The following is a 16276-nucleotide window of genomic DNA, read 5'->3' on the forward strand; positions in this document are numbered from 1 at the left end:
CCTAAAACTCAACATGAGCAAGACTGAGCTCCTCATCTTCCCTTCCAAGCCCAGTCCTCTCCCAGACTTCCCTATCACCGTGGATGGCACGACCATCCTTCCCGTCTCTCGGGCCCGCAATCTCGGTGTCATCCTTGACTCGTCTCTCTCGTTCACCCCACACATCCTATCCGTTACCGAGACCTGCCGATTTCACCTTTACAATATCGCCAAGATCTGCCCTTTCCTCTCCACCCAAACGGCTACCTTTCTGCTACGGGCTCGTTATATCCCGACTAGACTACTGTGTCGGCCTTCTCTTTGATCTCCCTTCCTCCTCTCTCGCCCCGCTCCGGTCTATTCTTCACTCCGCTGCCCAGCTCATCTTCCTGCAGAAACGCTCTGGGTATGTCACTCCCCTTCTTAAACATCTCCAGTGGTTGCCTATCAACCTCCGCTCCAAACAAAAACTCCTCACTCTAGGCTTTAAGGCTCTCCATCACTTTGCCCCGTCCTACCTCTCCTCCCTTCTCTCTTTCCACTGCCCACCCTGCACGCTCTGCTCCTCTGCCGCCCACCTCCTCACCGTCCCTCAGTCTCACCTATCCCACCGTCGACCCCTGGGCCACATCCTCCCGCGGTCCCGAACGCCCTCCCTCCTCACCTCCGCCAAACTAATTCTCTTCCCCTCTTCAAATCCCTACTTAAAACTCACCTCCTCCAAGAGGCCTTCCCAGACTGAACTCCCCTTCTCCCTCTACTCCCTCTACCGCCCCCCTTCACCTCTCCGCAGCTAAACCCTCTTTTCCCCCCATTTCCCTCTGCTCCTCCCCCTCTCCCTTCCCATCCCCTCAGTACTGTACTCATCCGCTCAACTGTATATATTTTCATTACCCTATTTATTTTGTTAATGAAATGTACATCGCCTCGATTCTATTTAGTTGCCATTGTTTTTACGATATGTTCTTCCCCTCGACTCTATTTACTGCCATTGTTCTTGTCTGTCCGTCTCCCCCGATTAGACCGTAAGCCCGTCAAACGGCAGGGATTGTCTCTATCTGTTGCCGACTTGTTCATTCCAAGCGCTTAGTACAGTGCTCTGCACATAGTAAGCGCTCAATAAATACTATTGAATGAATACAGCGTAATCAGGTTGTCCCACGTGAGGCTCACAGTCTTAATCCTCATTTTACAGATGAGGTAACTAAGGCATAGAGAAGTTAAGTGACTTACCCACAGTCACACAACTGACAAGTGGCAGAACTGGGATTCGAACCTGTGACCGCTGACTCCCAAACCCATGCTCGTTGAATTGAATGAATGAATGACTGACAGATCAGGTGCCAGAAGGAAACTAGTCAGACAAAAAGAAGCTTGAAAACTTACTATTTGCTTTAAAGCATTCAGTGGGCTTGTCTCTCTCCTATTTTACATCACTGATTTCCTACTACAACCCAGCATGCTAGCTTGTCAACTGCCCACAACCATGCTAGAATGTGTTCATTCTGGGCAGGGAACATATCTACCAACTCTGTTATATTGTACTGTCCCAACTGCTTAATAGAGTGCTCTGATTGATTGTTTGATTGATTTAATGAAGGATAACTAAGCTAATTGGAAAGATTCTTCAAATACATCAAGAGCAGAAAGCCAGCTGGGGAATCAGTAAGCTCACTTGATGATTCTGGGTCTCAAGAGTCCTCCTTTCTTGTGCTGTTTTATCAATATGGGTCAGGGTGGGGAGGGGAGTGTGGCTGTTAGCCCATGTCCAGAGCACTGCCATGGGAATCAGACAACTTGGGTTCGATGCCTGGTTTCGCCTGTAGCTGGCTAACATGGGCAAATTATATATGTGCACTTTGCACTATTCTTCACCCCAGACCACCTACTCAATCAGTCAATGATTAGAATTTACTGAGCACTTATCCTGTTTAGAGAACTGTATTAAGTGCTCGGGAGAATAGAATTATAGTCATAATCGCTGCCCTCAAGGACCTTACAGTTTAGCTAAGAGATAAATAGGATTATTAAGGATAGGGGAAGGAATGGTGTTTAAAGGTCAGGAGAAGCAACATGGTGTAGTGGATAGAGTACGTGCCTGGGAGTCAGAAGGTTGTGGGTTCAAATCCCAGAGCTGCTACTTGTCGGCTGCATGGCTTTGGGCAAGTCACTTCGATTCTCTGTGCCTCAGTTTCTTCATCTGTAAAATGGGGAGTGAGACTGTGAGCCCCATGTGGGACAGGGACTGTGTCCAACCCAATTTGCTTGTATCTAACCCTGCGTTTAGTCCTCTCCCTGGCACACAGTAAGCACTTAAGAAATACCACAATTATTATTATTATTATTATTAGCATCAAATCATATTTATTGAGCTCAAACAGTACGCACAGCATTTACTAAGAGCTTGGGAGAGTACAGTATAAGTTGAATATAATACAAGTCGGTAGCCGTTCCACGCTCACATGGAGCTTACAGTCTAGAGAGGGAGCACACGTAAGACGTATACATAAGTGATGTGGGTGTTGGGTGCGGTGAATAATTCAGTGCTTACGATGTTAGAACTCAAGTCCATAGATAGAATGGTAGTGAGGAAAACAGGGTGGGGAAGTGAAAGCATGAAGCATGATGCAGAAGCAGCGTGGCCCAGCCAAAAGGGCTTGGGACTGGGAGCCAGAGGATCTGAGTTCTAATCCCAGATCCTCCACTTGTATGCTGTGTAATCTTGGGCAAATCACTGAAGTTCTCCCTTCCTGTTTTCTCATCTGCAAAATGCAATTTAATTACTGTGAGAGCCCTTGTGGACGAGGACCTCGTCATACATGATAATCTGAAAGTTGTCATGGCCTAGTGGAATGAGATCGGGCTTGGGAGTCAGAGGATGTGGGTTCTAATCCCAACTCTGCCATTTGTCTGCTGTGTGACCTTGGGCAAGTCACTTGAATTCTCCATGCCTCAGTTACTTCATCTCTAAAATGAGGATTAAGGTAGTGAGCCCCATGAGAGGCAGGGGCTATGTCCAACATGATTATCTTTTATCTACCCTGGCACTTAGTACAGTTCTTGGAACTTAACAAAAATATTACAGTTACTATCTCTACTCTAGTGCTTAGTACAGTGTTTGTCACAAAGCATGCACTAACAAATATCATTGTTAGTATTGCTACTATCACTTGTCTTGTCATTGTGGCTTAATGGAAAGAGCACAGGCTTGGCAGTCAAAGGTCATGGGTTCTAATTCAGGCTCTGCCGCTTGTCAGCTGGGTGACTTTGGGCAAGTCACTTAACTTCTCTATGCCTCAGTGACCTCATCTCTAAAATGGGGATTAAGACTGTGAGCCCCACATGAGACAACCTGATTGCCTTGTATCTGCCCCAGAGCTTAGAACAGTGTTTGGCATATTGTAAGAGTTTAACAAATACTATTATTATTATTATTATTATTATTATTATTATGCTGTCGAGTCGTCTCTGCCCCATAACATCTCCATGGTCACATTTCTCTCAGAGTGCCCTACATCCATCTGCAATCATTCTGATAGTGTATCCGTAGAGTTATTATTATGAGAGCTTAGTCAGGGAAGAGAAGACCTCCATTATTCAGGAAAGGAATTTTTTTTTTACAAAACATCCATCATGGGGTAAACAAATCAAGAGATTTTTAATAATGGACAAGTCACAGATGAAATAGCGATGGGTCTGGGAAGATTCAAAGCCATAGCCTGTGGTGATGGAATTTTCACCCATAAGCACAGCCACAAAAAGCAAGAAAAATTTGTTTTTCCATGAGGATTACTGATAATTTATGCTTACAATCCTTTTATAGCATATCATACCCCCTCCCCCACAAAAAAAGGCTGTGGGAAGTTGGCAGCCATTGCAGTGTGTGGCGAGATGCTTCTTACATTTTTAGATCACATGACACAAAACATGCTAGAGGGGTTATTTTTAAAAATATAAGTTCATCTTTCATTATGACCTCGCCCAACCCCCAGAAGAGTAAACAGCATATATTAAACTGCCTTAGCTCTAACAAAAATATTCCAGGATTAAATTAATTCTGAGACTTGATCCTGAATACTAATTGTGGGGCAAAAATCATTTCTTAACAGTAGCACAATCTAACCTCTCAGGATTTCACCTGGAGAGTTTCCAGTCCTCTACCAGTCTTGGATACGGGGGGGGAGAGTCAAGCAGAGGCCTACCCATTCCATTCCCAGCTTGGCCAGTGGCTAGCGAGTGGAAGGCCATCTGCTACAAGTTGAAGCTCAACTGTGCTGGTCAGCGGTGGCATGGGAGAGAGTCGAGGGCAGAGACTCAACTTGACCGTGTGGAAGAAGGCAATGGTAAACCACTTCTGGATTTTTACCAAGAAAACTCTATGGATCCATTACCAGAATGATTGCAGATGGAAATGGGACGTTCTGGGAGAGATGTGTCTATGGAGTCGCTATGGGTATGGAATGACTTGACAGGATAAGACAATGTATCCACAGATTATCATTATTATTGTTAATATTATTATTATTGTATTTGTTGAGCACTTATTATGTGTCAAGCACTGTTCTTAGCCCTGGGGCAGATGCAAATTGATCAGGTCAGACATAATCTCTGTCCCACATGGGGCTCCCAGTTTAAGTAGGAGGGAGAACAGGTACTGATTCCCCAGGTCTCCAGTTGAGGACACTGAGATGCAGATAAATGAAGTGACTTGCCCAAAGTCACACAACAGAGAAATGGCGATGTGGGGATTCGAACCCAGGTCCTCTGACTCTCGGGCCTGTGCTGTTTGCATTAAGATGCACTGTTTCATGACAAAATACTGTAATTTATCCACAAATCATGAAATGTATTTATTTGTATATTTGCATTTTTGCTTTTATTAGTTTTCAGCTTTGAGGACAGGCTAGTTTGATTGTACTTGTTTTTCAGTCAAAAGTATCACGGCTCCATTGGGTGCCAGTGAAATGCCTCTTTATTCATTCATGCAGTCGTATTTATTGAGCGCCTACTGTGTGCAGAGCACGGTACTAAGCACTTGGAAAGTACAGTGCAACAATAAGGAGAGACAATCCCTGCCCACAACAGGCTCAAAGTCTAAAGTGGGAGAGACAGACGTCAATACAAGTGAACAGGCATCAATATAAATAGAATTATAGATATATGCATAAGCGCTGCACATGTTTGGGGAGAGGTGGGGAAGAGCAAAGAGAGCAAGTCATGGTGACGCAGAATGTCTGTCTCCCCCTCTAGAAGGTAAGTTTGCTGTGGGCAGGGAAGGTGTTTACCAACTCATATTATACTCTTCCAAATGCTTAGTACAGTGCTCTGCACACAGTAAGTGCTCAATAAATACGATTTATTGATTGACCATCGCACCCCATCCCCTCCACACTCCCCAATCAGGCTGAAGGAAACACATCAGGCTTTTGGTAAACTTGTTAGGATATTCATTCATTCATTCCATTGTGTTTATTGAGCGCTCACTGTGTGCAGAACACTGTACTAAGCCCTTGGAAAGTACAATTCGGCAACATATAGAGACAATCCCTATAATCTTTATAAGCCAACATGAAATTGCCCTCAGACAAAATGTATAAATTCTGTGGGTCAGTGTAGCCTAGTGGAAAAAACACAGACGTCGGAATCAGAGGACCTGGGTTCTAGTCCCAGCTCTTCCATTTGCATGCTGCGTGACCTTGGGCAATCAATCAGTTGTATTTATTGAATGTTTACTGTGTACAGAGCACTGTACAAACCACTTGGGTGAGGACAATAAATAGGAGCAGCATGATGTAGTGGATAGATCACAGGCCCGATAGAGTTAGAGGTCATGGGTTCAGTCCTAGCTCTGACACTTGTCTGTTGTGTGACCTTGGACAAATCACTTAACTTCTCTGAACCCCAGTTACCTCCTCTGTAAAATGGGGTTTGAGACTGTGAACCCCACGTGGGACAAGGGATTGCGTCCAACCCGATTTGCTTGTATCCTCTACACTGCTTAGTATAGCACTTAACAAATGCCATATTTATTATTATAAGATTTGATAGAAATGTACAAGAGATAAGACTTGCCCAAGGTCACACAAGAGACAGGTGGAGGAACTGGGATTAGAAGCCAGGTCCGTCTGACTCCCATGCTGCATCCACCGCGGCATGCTGCTTCTTGTGAGGCAGATCAGAAATAGTCCCTGTCCCACATGGGATTCAAAAGGGGAGGGAGAACAGGCATTTAATCCCTATTTTATAGATGAGAAAACTGAGGCCAGGGAAATTAAACCCAAGGTCACACAGCAGGCAAATGGCAGAGCGGAGATTAGAATTCAGGTCTCCTGACTCCCAGACTTTCGCGCTTTCCCTTATTCATTTATTCAGTAGTATTTACTGAGCGCTTACTATGTGCAGAGCACTGTACTAAGCACTTGGAATGTACAAATCGGTAACAGATAGAGACAGTCCCTGCCCTTTGATGGGCTTACGGTCTAATCGGGGGAGACGGACAGGCAAGAACAATGGCAAATAGAATCAAGGGGAAGAACATCTCATTAAAACAATAGCAAATAAATAGAATCAAGGTGATGTACATCTCATTAACAAAATAAAAACTGCTTCCCTTCTGGTGAACTGCAGATATCTGCGGTAGTCTGTGCTCATTTTCAGGGTTTCTTGCACCAAGTTATTTACTATACTCATCATTATTCTTTCTCTAGAAATTTGTTAGTGAAATAACTGTTGCATATCAATGCCATTTCCATGCCGTTGACAGAGCGTGGATGTTGAAATGCTCGGGATCCTTTGGGGAACCCTCGGGGTCAGAGGGCCGAAAGGGTAGAAGGAGACTTATCGTTGCGGCACCTGCTGCTTGAGAACTACATTTCTCAGAGGCCTACATTTCCCAGAATCGTCTGGGAATGAGACCCAATCAGCAAATAGGGCAGAACCTTTAAATTCAAGAGAGGAAACACTTGCTCTCTATTCCAGCCTGCTGAGTCATGTGCTGATTTTTTGCTGGATGACCTCTTCCACAATGCTGACTTGTGAGTAGCCATCCTCAGAAGTTTATCTTTACAGGTCAGGAGGCTTTATTGTGTATGTACATGTTTGCTTGTATTTATTGAAGCTTATATCTTTAGAGAAGCAGTATGGCCTAGTGGAAAGAGCATGGGCCTGGGAATCAAATAATAATATTGGTATTTAAGCGCTTACTATGTGCAGAGCACTGTTCTAAGCGCTGGAGGAGATACAGGGTAATCAGGTTGTCCCACATGAGGCTCACAGTCTTAATCCCCATTTTACAGATGAGGTAACTGAGGCACAGAGAAGTGAAGTGACTTGCCCACAGTCACACAGCTGACAAGTGGCAGAGTCGGGATCGGAACCAATGACCTCTGACTCCCAAGCCCGTGCTTTTTCCGCTGAGCCACAGACCTGGGTCTTAATTCCTCCTCCGCCACTTGTTGGCTGTGTGACTTTAGGCAAATCACTTCACTTCTCTGTGCCTCAGTTCCCTCATCTGCAAAAAGGGAATTTAATTCTTGTCCTCCCTCCTCCTTAGACAGTGAGTCCCACGTGGGACCTGATTATCTTGTATCTACCCCAGGGCTTAGTAAAATGCTTGGCACACAGTAAGCCCTTAACAAACACCACAATTATTTGTCTAATATAGCGTAAGTGTTTTGCCCTGTTTGGACTTTCTCCTTTTTCAAGCCCTGTGCTTTTAAGTAAACGTCTTTGAACACTAAGTGTTTTCACTATGTTTCTGGCCAGAACATGAAGTTGGGATCTGTCTTCACAGCGATGGAAACCAGGCTGAAAACAGTAAGACATGGGGATGGAATCAGTCAACAATCACTGGTGTTTATAGGGTGTGTGAAGCACTTGGGAGAGTTCAGTACAGTGGAGTTTATAGAAACATTTTTTGCCCAGAAGGAGCTTACAGTCTAGTGTAAGGTCATGGGTTCTAATCTTGGCTCCGCCACATGTCTGCTGTGTGACCTTGGGCAAGTCACTTAACTTCTCTGTGCCTCAGTTCTCTTATCTATAAAATGGGGATTAAGACTGTGAGCCATAAGTGGGACAGAGACTGCGTCCAACCCGATTGTGCTGTATCTACTCCAGTGCTTAGAATAGTGCCTGACACATAATAAGCACTTAAATACCATTATTATTATTGTTAGTGCTGTCGAAAGTGTAGTGTAATGCAGTTGGAAGAATTGTGAGCCGTCAGACACGATCCCTATCACAAAGTGAGCCATCCTTAAATGGGGATTCAGCAAACTGCCACACTCATGTTATTGTAATAATAATGAAAATAATTGGGGTATTTGTTAATAAATAATGATGGTATTTGTTAAGCTCTGTGCACTTTCCTAAGCGCTGGGGTAGATACAAAGTAATCAGGTTGCCCCATGTGGGGCTCACAGTCTTCATCCCCATTTTACAGATGAGGTAACTGAGTCAAAGATAATTTAAGTGACTTGTCTGACATTACGCAGCAGACATGTGGCAGAGCTGGGATTAGAACCCAGGTCCTTCTGACTCCCGGGCCCTTGCTCGTTCCATTAAGTCATGCTGCTTCTCTAGAGCCACGCTGTGCCAGACACTGTCCTAAGTGCTGGGGTGGATACAAACAAATCGGATTGGACGTAGTTCCTGTACTACATGAGAGTCACAGTCTCAATTTCCATTTTAGAAATGAGGTAACTGAGGCACAGAAAAGCGAAGTGACTTGTCCAAGAACAAGGTGTCATAAAGTTTTTTTTCCAGTTCTTCCATCCTGGTAGACCAACTTTCACTGAATTCAGATCTTGGATGCCTTGACTGTATCTCTGAAATAGTAAACTGTCATTTAAAATGTGGCTGTAAATAGCAAGGAGGGGCTCTTTCTCAGGCAGCCTAACTTTAGTGCTGAGGGCACTGAGTCCAGGTCAGTAAGAATGGCAGGCATTGAGATCAAGCTTCTGCTCATAGTGCTAGAGAAACAGTGTGGATGAGTGGAAAGAGCACTGGCCTGGGAGTCAGAGAACTTGGGTTCTAATCCTGCCTTGGCCACTTGCCTGCTGTGTGAAATAGGGCAAGGCACATTCTCTGTGTCTCAGTTTCCTCCTCTGGAAGATGGGAGTTCAATACCTGCTCTCCCTCCAGCTTGGACTGTGATTCCCCATGTGAGACCTCTTTGACTTATATCTACCCCAGTCCTTAGCACTAGTAAGTGCTTAGCAAATACCGCAGGGATTATTATTAGACTTCTGTGTGACCTTGGACAAGTCACTTCACATCTCTGTAATTCAGTTTCCTCATTTGTAAAATGGGGCCTAAATTCTCCCTCCTACCCATGTGAAACCCATGTGGACAGGGACAAGTCCAACTTGATATTTTGTTTCAACCCCAGTGTTTTCCCCTCTCAGGGTCGCACCTGGAGAATTTCCAATATTCTTCCAGTCTTGAATATGGGAGGAAGAGTCAAGCAGAGGCCTACCCATTCCATTCCTAGCTTGGGCAGTGGCTAGCGAGTGGCAGGCAATCTGCTGCAAGTCAAAACACCTCTGTGCTGGGCAGCAGTGGCATGGGAGAGAGTCAAAGGTGGAGACTCAAGTTGACTGCGCAGAAAGAGGCAATGGGAAATCACTTCTGGATTTTTACCAAGAAGCGTCTATGGATACACAACCAGAACGATGGCAGATGGAGGTGGGGCATTCTGGGCAAGATGTGTCCATGGAGTCGCTATGGATTGGAAGCGACTCGACAGCATGAGACAAGACCCCAGTGCTTAGCAGAGTGATTGGCACATGGTAAGTGCTTAATGAATATTATTATTATTATTGTAACAAAGAATATGCCAGCAATATGTGGAACTCCTGACTCAGTTACACTTGGGAGCAACTATCCCCTCGCAATTTGACACTTTAGAGACTTGCTCGGCAGGAGACAGGACTTCAAGAAGCAGCATGACTTGAAATTAATCGATGATGTTTAATGAGTGCTTACTGTGGGTAGAGCCTTGTCCTAGCCACTTAGGCGAGTACAGTAGGAGAGAGGCGGTAGACATGACTTCTGCCCACAGTTGGTTACGGTCTTAGGGAGAGATGGGCATTTAAGTAAATTCCAGATCAAGGAAATGGCAGAGTAGAAGGAAAAGAACGTAATTTCTGTGGGAACATCAAGTTGTGAGGGGTGCAGATCCAAAGGTATAGATGATGCAGAAGGGAAAGAAAATGGAAGTGAGAGCTCAGTCAGGGAAGACCTATTGGAGGAGACGTGATTTTTGGAGGTCTTTGAAGGTGGGGAGAGTAGCGGTCAGATAAGAAGGGAGTGGAAGCTCCAGGCCAGAGAGAGAACATGGGCGAAGAGTCGGTGGTAAGATAGATGAGATTGAGACTCAATGAGTAAATTGGCATTAGACCAGCAAAGTGTGTGAACTGAGTTGTAGTAGGTAATCAGAGAAGTGAGGAATGAGGGGGCTAGTTGATTGAGTGCTTTAAAGAGGAGTGCTGTGGAGTTTCTGTTCGATGATTTTAGCTGCAGAGGACATACGGACTGATGTAGGGAGAGACAGGCAGGGATTTAGGAATCCAGAGTTCTAATCCTGGCTTGGCCACTTGCCTGCTCTGAGACTTGGGGCAGGTTGTTTAACTTTTCTCTACATGTCTCTCATCTGGAAAAATTCAGATAATATAACTGATTTTGCCTCCCTCTTAGTCTGTGGATAGACCAGGGCCTGGGAGTCAGAGGACCTGGCTTTTAATCCTGTCTCTGCCACTTGACTGCTGTTGTGACCTTGGGAAAAGTCACAATTTCTCTATGCCTCGATCTCCTCATCTGTAAAATGGAGATGAGATATCTGTTCTCCTTCCCCCATAGACAGTGAGTCCCACAATGGGTAAAGACTATGTCTGACCAGATTATCCTGTATCCACCCCAGCGTTTAGGCACATAGTAAATGTTTAACAAATGGCACAATTATCATCATTATTATTTGGGATAGGGACTATTTCTGATCTGCTTATCTTGTTCTACCCTAGAGCTTTAAGCAGGGCTTGCCAAATGGTAATCACTTAACAAATATCACAATCATTATTATTGTTATTATTATTCAAAGTCATGTGGACCAACAGCCAGCCTAAGATTTTCTAAACTGCAGTAAGCAGCCTTTATCTGGTCTGGTGCCATTCACCCTGAAGGCATTTAGTAAATGCTTATTGAATAGAATTGAATTGCAATCATCACCACAGATCCTCTGATAAGCACAGATGACTCTATTCTCATCACTGAAAAGAGGGAATTCTGCAAAACTGGCAGTTTGTGATCTCTTTAATAAACATCCTATCATCCCTGCTGAGCTGCTGAGCAACGGAGAGACTCTACTGAAATGTGACAGTGTGAAAACTTGTGTTATTTCTTGAAGACATCAGCACTGTAGTCAAGGTACTCAAGCAGGGAAATGAGGTGCTGCTGTTTTCTACATGAACTCTTCCTTGACATATGTAGAAAATGCACCAGGACTTTTAAAAATGCAACTATTGTTTTTGCCTGCAAGAAAAAAAGGAGAAAAAGCTGATGGCGGCGACTCATCGAGCATCTCATTATTCTCCACTATTGCCAATGCCCTGGCTAAAGTGACTTCTGGGGAAAGAGCAGGTTGGCCTAATAGAAAGAGCACAGATCTGTGAGTCAGAGGACCAGGGTTCTAAACCCGGCACTGTCACTTGTCTGCAGTGTGACCTTGGGCAAGTCACTTCACTTCTTTGAGCCTCAGTTCTCTCATTTATCAAATGGGGGCTCAAGAGCTGTTCGCCATCCTACGAAGACTGTGAGTCTGGTGTGGGACAGAGATTGTGTCTACTCTGCCTATGTTGTACCTACCCCAGTGCTTAGTACAGTATCTGGTACAGAGTGGTTAACAAGTACCGTGAAAAACAAACAAACGTCCAAGTACACTCAGTCCTCCTGTAAATTAAGCCTCTGGTGAGGCTTATCTAAGGGAAACTCACCTCTCGGGAACAGCTGTCTTGACTAACACATACACATGAGCACCAGACTTCTTTCCAACAATGCATCATACTGTATCCTAAATGAAGACTGCCACATATTGTCAGAAACATAATCAATCGTTCAGTCATATTAACTGAGTGCTTACTGTGTTCAAAGCTCTACACTAAACGCTTGGGCGAGCAATACATTAAAGTTGGTAGACACATTCCATACCCACCAGAAGCTTTCAGTCGGGAGGGGGAAGACGGACATGAAAATAAGTTCTGGATATGTATGTAAGTGCTGTGGGGCTGAGGGGGCGGTGAATAGTAAATGCTTAAATGGAACAGTTCCAAGGTCATAGGTGATGCAGAAGAGAAAGGGTGTAGGGGAAATGAGAGCTTATTCAGGGGAGGTCTCTTTAAGAGATATGATTTTAATAATGATTTGAAGGTGGGGAAAGTGGTGGTCTGTTGGTTAAGAAGAGGGTCGTGGGTAAGAGGTTCGTTGTGAGACAGATGAGATCGAGGTAAGGTGAGTAGGTTGGCATTAAAACTACCATTAAAAGTACCATTTTTGAAAAAACACTCCACCAATTACCATTGGCAAAAAAGGACTTAGTTCAGGGATCTTCATTTGGTAAGCACTAAATAAATACTACTGATTGGATGGCTGAACACTAATTCACATATTCAATCACTAAGAGTAATGGTATTTGAATGATAGCTAAGTGCAGTGCGTTCAATCATAAATTATTTTAGCAGTTGTCTCCACTTCTAGATTTTTTTTAAATTTGGTATTGGTTAAGCGCTTTTATTATTTCATTCAATTGCATTTATTGAGCGCTTAGTATGTGCAGAGAACTTCCAGGCACTGTTCTAAGCACTGGGGTAGATACAAGGTAATCAGGTTGGACATCGTCCATGTCCCACATTGGGGCTCCCGTTCTTAATCCCCATTTTACAGATGAGGTAACTGAGTCAAAGAGAATTTAAATGACTTGTCTGATGTCGCGCAGCAGACATGTGGCAGAGCTGGGATTAGAACCCAGGTCCTTTTGACTCCCGGGCCCGTGCTCTAGCCACTAGACCACCCTGCCTCTTATTGTGAGCTGCATGGTGGTCTGTCTCCCAGCTCCGTACTGTTTCCCAAAGTTTTGGTATAGTGCTATGCACAGAGAAAGTGCTTAATAAATACTATTATTATTCTTACTATTACTACTAATACTTGGGGCAGGGATCATGCCTACCAAATCTGTTATTCTCTGTAATGTAAGTCACTGTGGGCCAAGGATGTGTCTGTTTATTGTATTGTACTCTCCCAAGTGCTTAGTATAGTGCTCTGCACACGGGAAGTGCTCAGTAAATATGAATGAATGAATGATTTTACCCCAAGCTTTTAGGAAAGAGTAAGCACGCGATAAATTCACTTGATTGACTGCACTGTAGAGAAGCAGCGTGACTTAATGGATAGGGTACAGGCCTGGGAGTCAGAAGGTCGTGGGTTCTAATCCCAGCTCTGCCATATGTCTGCTGTGTGACAGCTTGGGCAACTCACTTCAGTTCTCTGGGCCTCAGTTACATCATTTGTAAAATGGAGATTAGGAGTATGAGCCTCATGTGGGACAGGGACCGTGTCCAACCTGACTACCTTATATCTACCCTAATTCTTAGAATAGTGCTTGGTACATGATAAGTGCTTAACAAGTGCTTAGTACAGTGCTCTGCACAGAGTGAGCGTGTGGCTCAGTGGAAAGAGCCTGGGCTTGGGAGTCAGACGTCATGGGTTCTGATCCCAGCTCTGCCACTTGTCAGCTGTGTGACTGGGCAAGTCGCTTAACTTCTCTGGGCCTCAGTTCCCTCATCTGTAAAATGGGGATTAAGACTGTGAGCCTCATGTGAGACAACCTGATTACCCTGTACCTAACCCAGCGCTTAGAACAGTGCTCTGCACATAGTAAGTGCTTAACAAATACCAACATTATTATTATTATTAATAAATAGGAATGAATGAACAAGTACCATAATTATCCTTATTACTGAGTGCTTTTGCAATTTCACCAGGTGATTTGGACCCTTTTCTAGCTATACACACACACACACACACACACACACACACACACATAATTTGTATAGAACTTTTGCTGATCTCTTCCTACAGACCACTTACTCCCTGAGGGAAGGAAGTGTGTCTTGTTTCTTTTGTAACGCTGTGATTTCCGTGGTGTTCTCCCAAGATCATTATTAGTACATTGCTTTGCACTGTACAAGGCTAACACTGAGTGTTTAATCAATCAGAAGCTAAAAGATGAGAATCTCTAGTCAACGAGGGATCATGCTATAAGTCTGCAGGGAAATAATGCTATTGAATTTACTCTACAGGCACGCCAACTGGATAGTCCTACAGACCTCACAATCAGTTTCTGAACTCAATTTCCCACTGTTACCTCCGCTTCAAAGGTTTACCAATCGCAGAGCAAAACCATGCTCCTGAAGCTGTTTTTCCACCCAACCGTCCCCAGACACTGAGGTAGTAGGAGGTGGTCAGTTGCTAGCCAGAAGAGTAGAAGGCACCAATGCGACCTAGTGATTAAAAGCAGTGGCCTAGGAGTCTGAGGACCTGAGTTCTAATCCCTGCTCTGCCCCTTGTCTGCTGTGTGACTTTAGGCAAGTCACTTCACTTCTTCTGAGCCTCAGATACCTCATCTGTAAAATGATTATTAAGACTGGGAGCCCCTTGTGAGACATGGATTGGATTCGATCTAACTTGCATCTGCCCCAGCTCTTAGTACAGTACCTGGCACATAGTAAATACTTAACCAATACCGTAAAAAAGACAACAGGAGACAGAAAATCACAATCTAAATGTAATATCACTGACAATTGCCCAGAGAACACCAAAGAGGTGCCTCTGAGTCCAATCTTTCCACGTGCCAGGTGGAGGGACAGAAAAACCTATGAGAAAAAGCCTGCACAGACATACCATAGAATCAGCACGGCACAGTAGAAAGAGCACAAGCCTGGGAATCAGAAGGTCATGGTTCTAATCCCGGCTCCGCCACTTGTCTGCTGTGTGGCCTTGGGCAAGTCACTTCACTTCTCTGTGCCTCAGTTATTTTATCTGTAAAATGAGGATGAAGAGTGTGAGCCTTATGCAGAAAAGGGACTGTCTCCAACCCGATTTGCTTCTGTCACCCCAGCACTTAGTACAGTGCCTGGCACAGAGTAAGCGAGTTAAGTAAACACTTAACAAATGCCATAATAATAATTATTATTTCTTTCTTCTGTGGTATGCGTTAAGCACTTACTATGTACCAGGTGCTGTACTAAGTGCTGGGATAGATATGAGGTAATTGATTGAACACAGTCCCTCTCCCATATTGGGTTCACAGTCTTAATCCCCATTGTACAGATGAGGAAACCAATGCCCAGGGAAGTGAAGTGACTTGTCCAGGGTCACAGTGTAGGCAAATGGAAGAGCGGAGATTAGAGCCCAGGTCCCCGAACTCCCAAGCCCAGGCTCTTTCCATTAGGCAACACTGATTCTCAGAGCTGCTTGATGCTTTGGAATCCCTTCCATATTCAAAGAAGGCACTGTGAAATCCACCAAGAATGCGTGTGTAGACGAAAAGGCCAATATATGACCCACTAGCCAGCTACAGTATATAGAGAAAAAACTGTTCCTTGTGGGTTGCCGTGTTTAGTGTTTGCAAGGTATGGCTCTCTCTTTTCTTCTGCCTCCTTGTCTGAGCTTTTGCTCCCAAAAGAGCCACTCCATTCCAGATGGCAATACACCGTATGGGTCTGTCCTCAACAATTGACTCCCACCCAGTTCTCAACCGAGATGCCTCATTGTCGGAGGCTTTTTTTTTATACTGAATTGTACTTTCCAAGTGCTTGGTACAGTCCTCTGCACAGAGTAAACACTCAATAAATACGAGTGAATGCACACTGCCTTCAAATATTACTGCTGCCCTCTTTGCCTTCCATTTCCATTTCAGAGAAGCAGCATGGCTCAGTGGAAAGAGCTAGGGCTTGGGAGTAAGAGGTCATGGGTTCTAATCCCGGCTCCGCCGCTTGTCTGGTGTGTGACTTTGGGCAAGTCATTTCACTTCTCTGGGCCTCAGTTACCTCATCTGTAAAATCGGGATGAAGACTGTGAGTCCCAGGTGGGACAACCTGATCACCTTGTCTCTCCCCCCCACAGTGCTTAGAACAGTGCTTTGCACATAGTAAGCGCTTAACAAACACCAACATTATTGTTTCCCAATTTCAGCTTCCCATGTAGCAGTTGTTTGGAAATCCTGCTTATCGCCCTTTCTCCTCACAAT

At 44.5% G+C, this 16276-nt stretch overlaps 1 long non-coding RNA gene and 2 other non-coding genes across 3 annotated transcripts in view; all 3 read left to right on the plus strand.

The window, feature by feature from the left end:
* Positions 1-4099: 4099 nt before the first annotated feature.
* On the plus strand, positions 4100-4238 carry LOC114811638. The gene has a single exon (XR_003759334.1). It is a non-coding gene; the product is annotated as a small nucleolar RNA SNORA7 (small nucleolar RNA).
* Positions 4239-6972: 2734 nt separating this feature from the next.
* LOC114811364 overlaps positions 6973-16276 on the plus strand; it is a 54463-nt gene continuing 45159 nt past the window's right edge. The window contains exon 1 of the long non-coding RNA XR_003759069.1: positions 6973-7013. This is a non-coding gene — a long non-coding RNA (uncharacterized LOC114811364). The remainder of the gene's footprint in view (positions 7014-16276) is intronic.
* On the plus strand, positions 9374-9511 carry LOC114811575. The gene has a single exon (XR_003759272.1). It is a non-coding gene; the product is annotated as a small nucleolar RNA SNORA7 (small nucleolar RNA).

This window comes from Ornithorhynchus anatinus, chromosome 4 (assembly GCF_004115215.2).
Source record: "Ornithorhynchus anatinus isolate Pmale09 chromosome 4, mOrnAna1.pri.v4, whole genome shotgun sequence".
Classification (NCBI taxonomy): Eukaryota; Metazoa; Chordata; class Mammalia; order Monotremata; family Ornithorhynchidae; genus Ornithorhynchus; species Ornithorhynchus anatinus.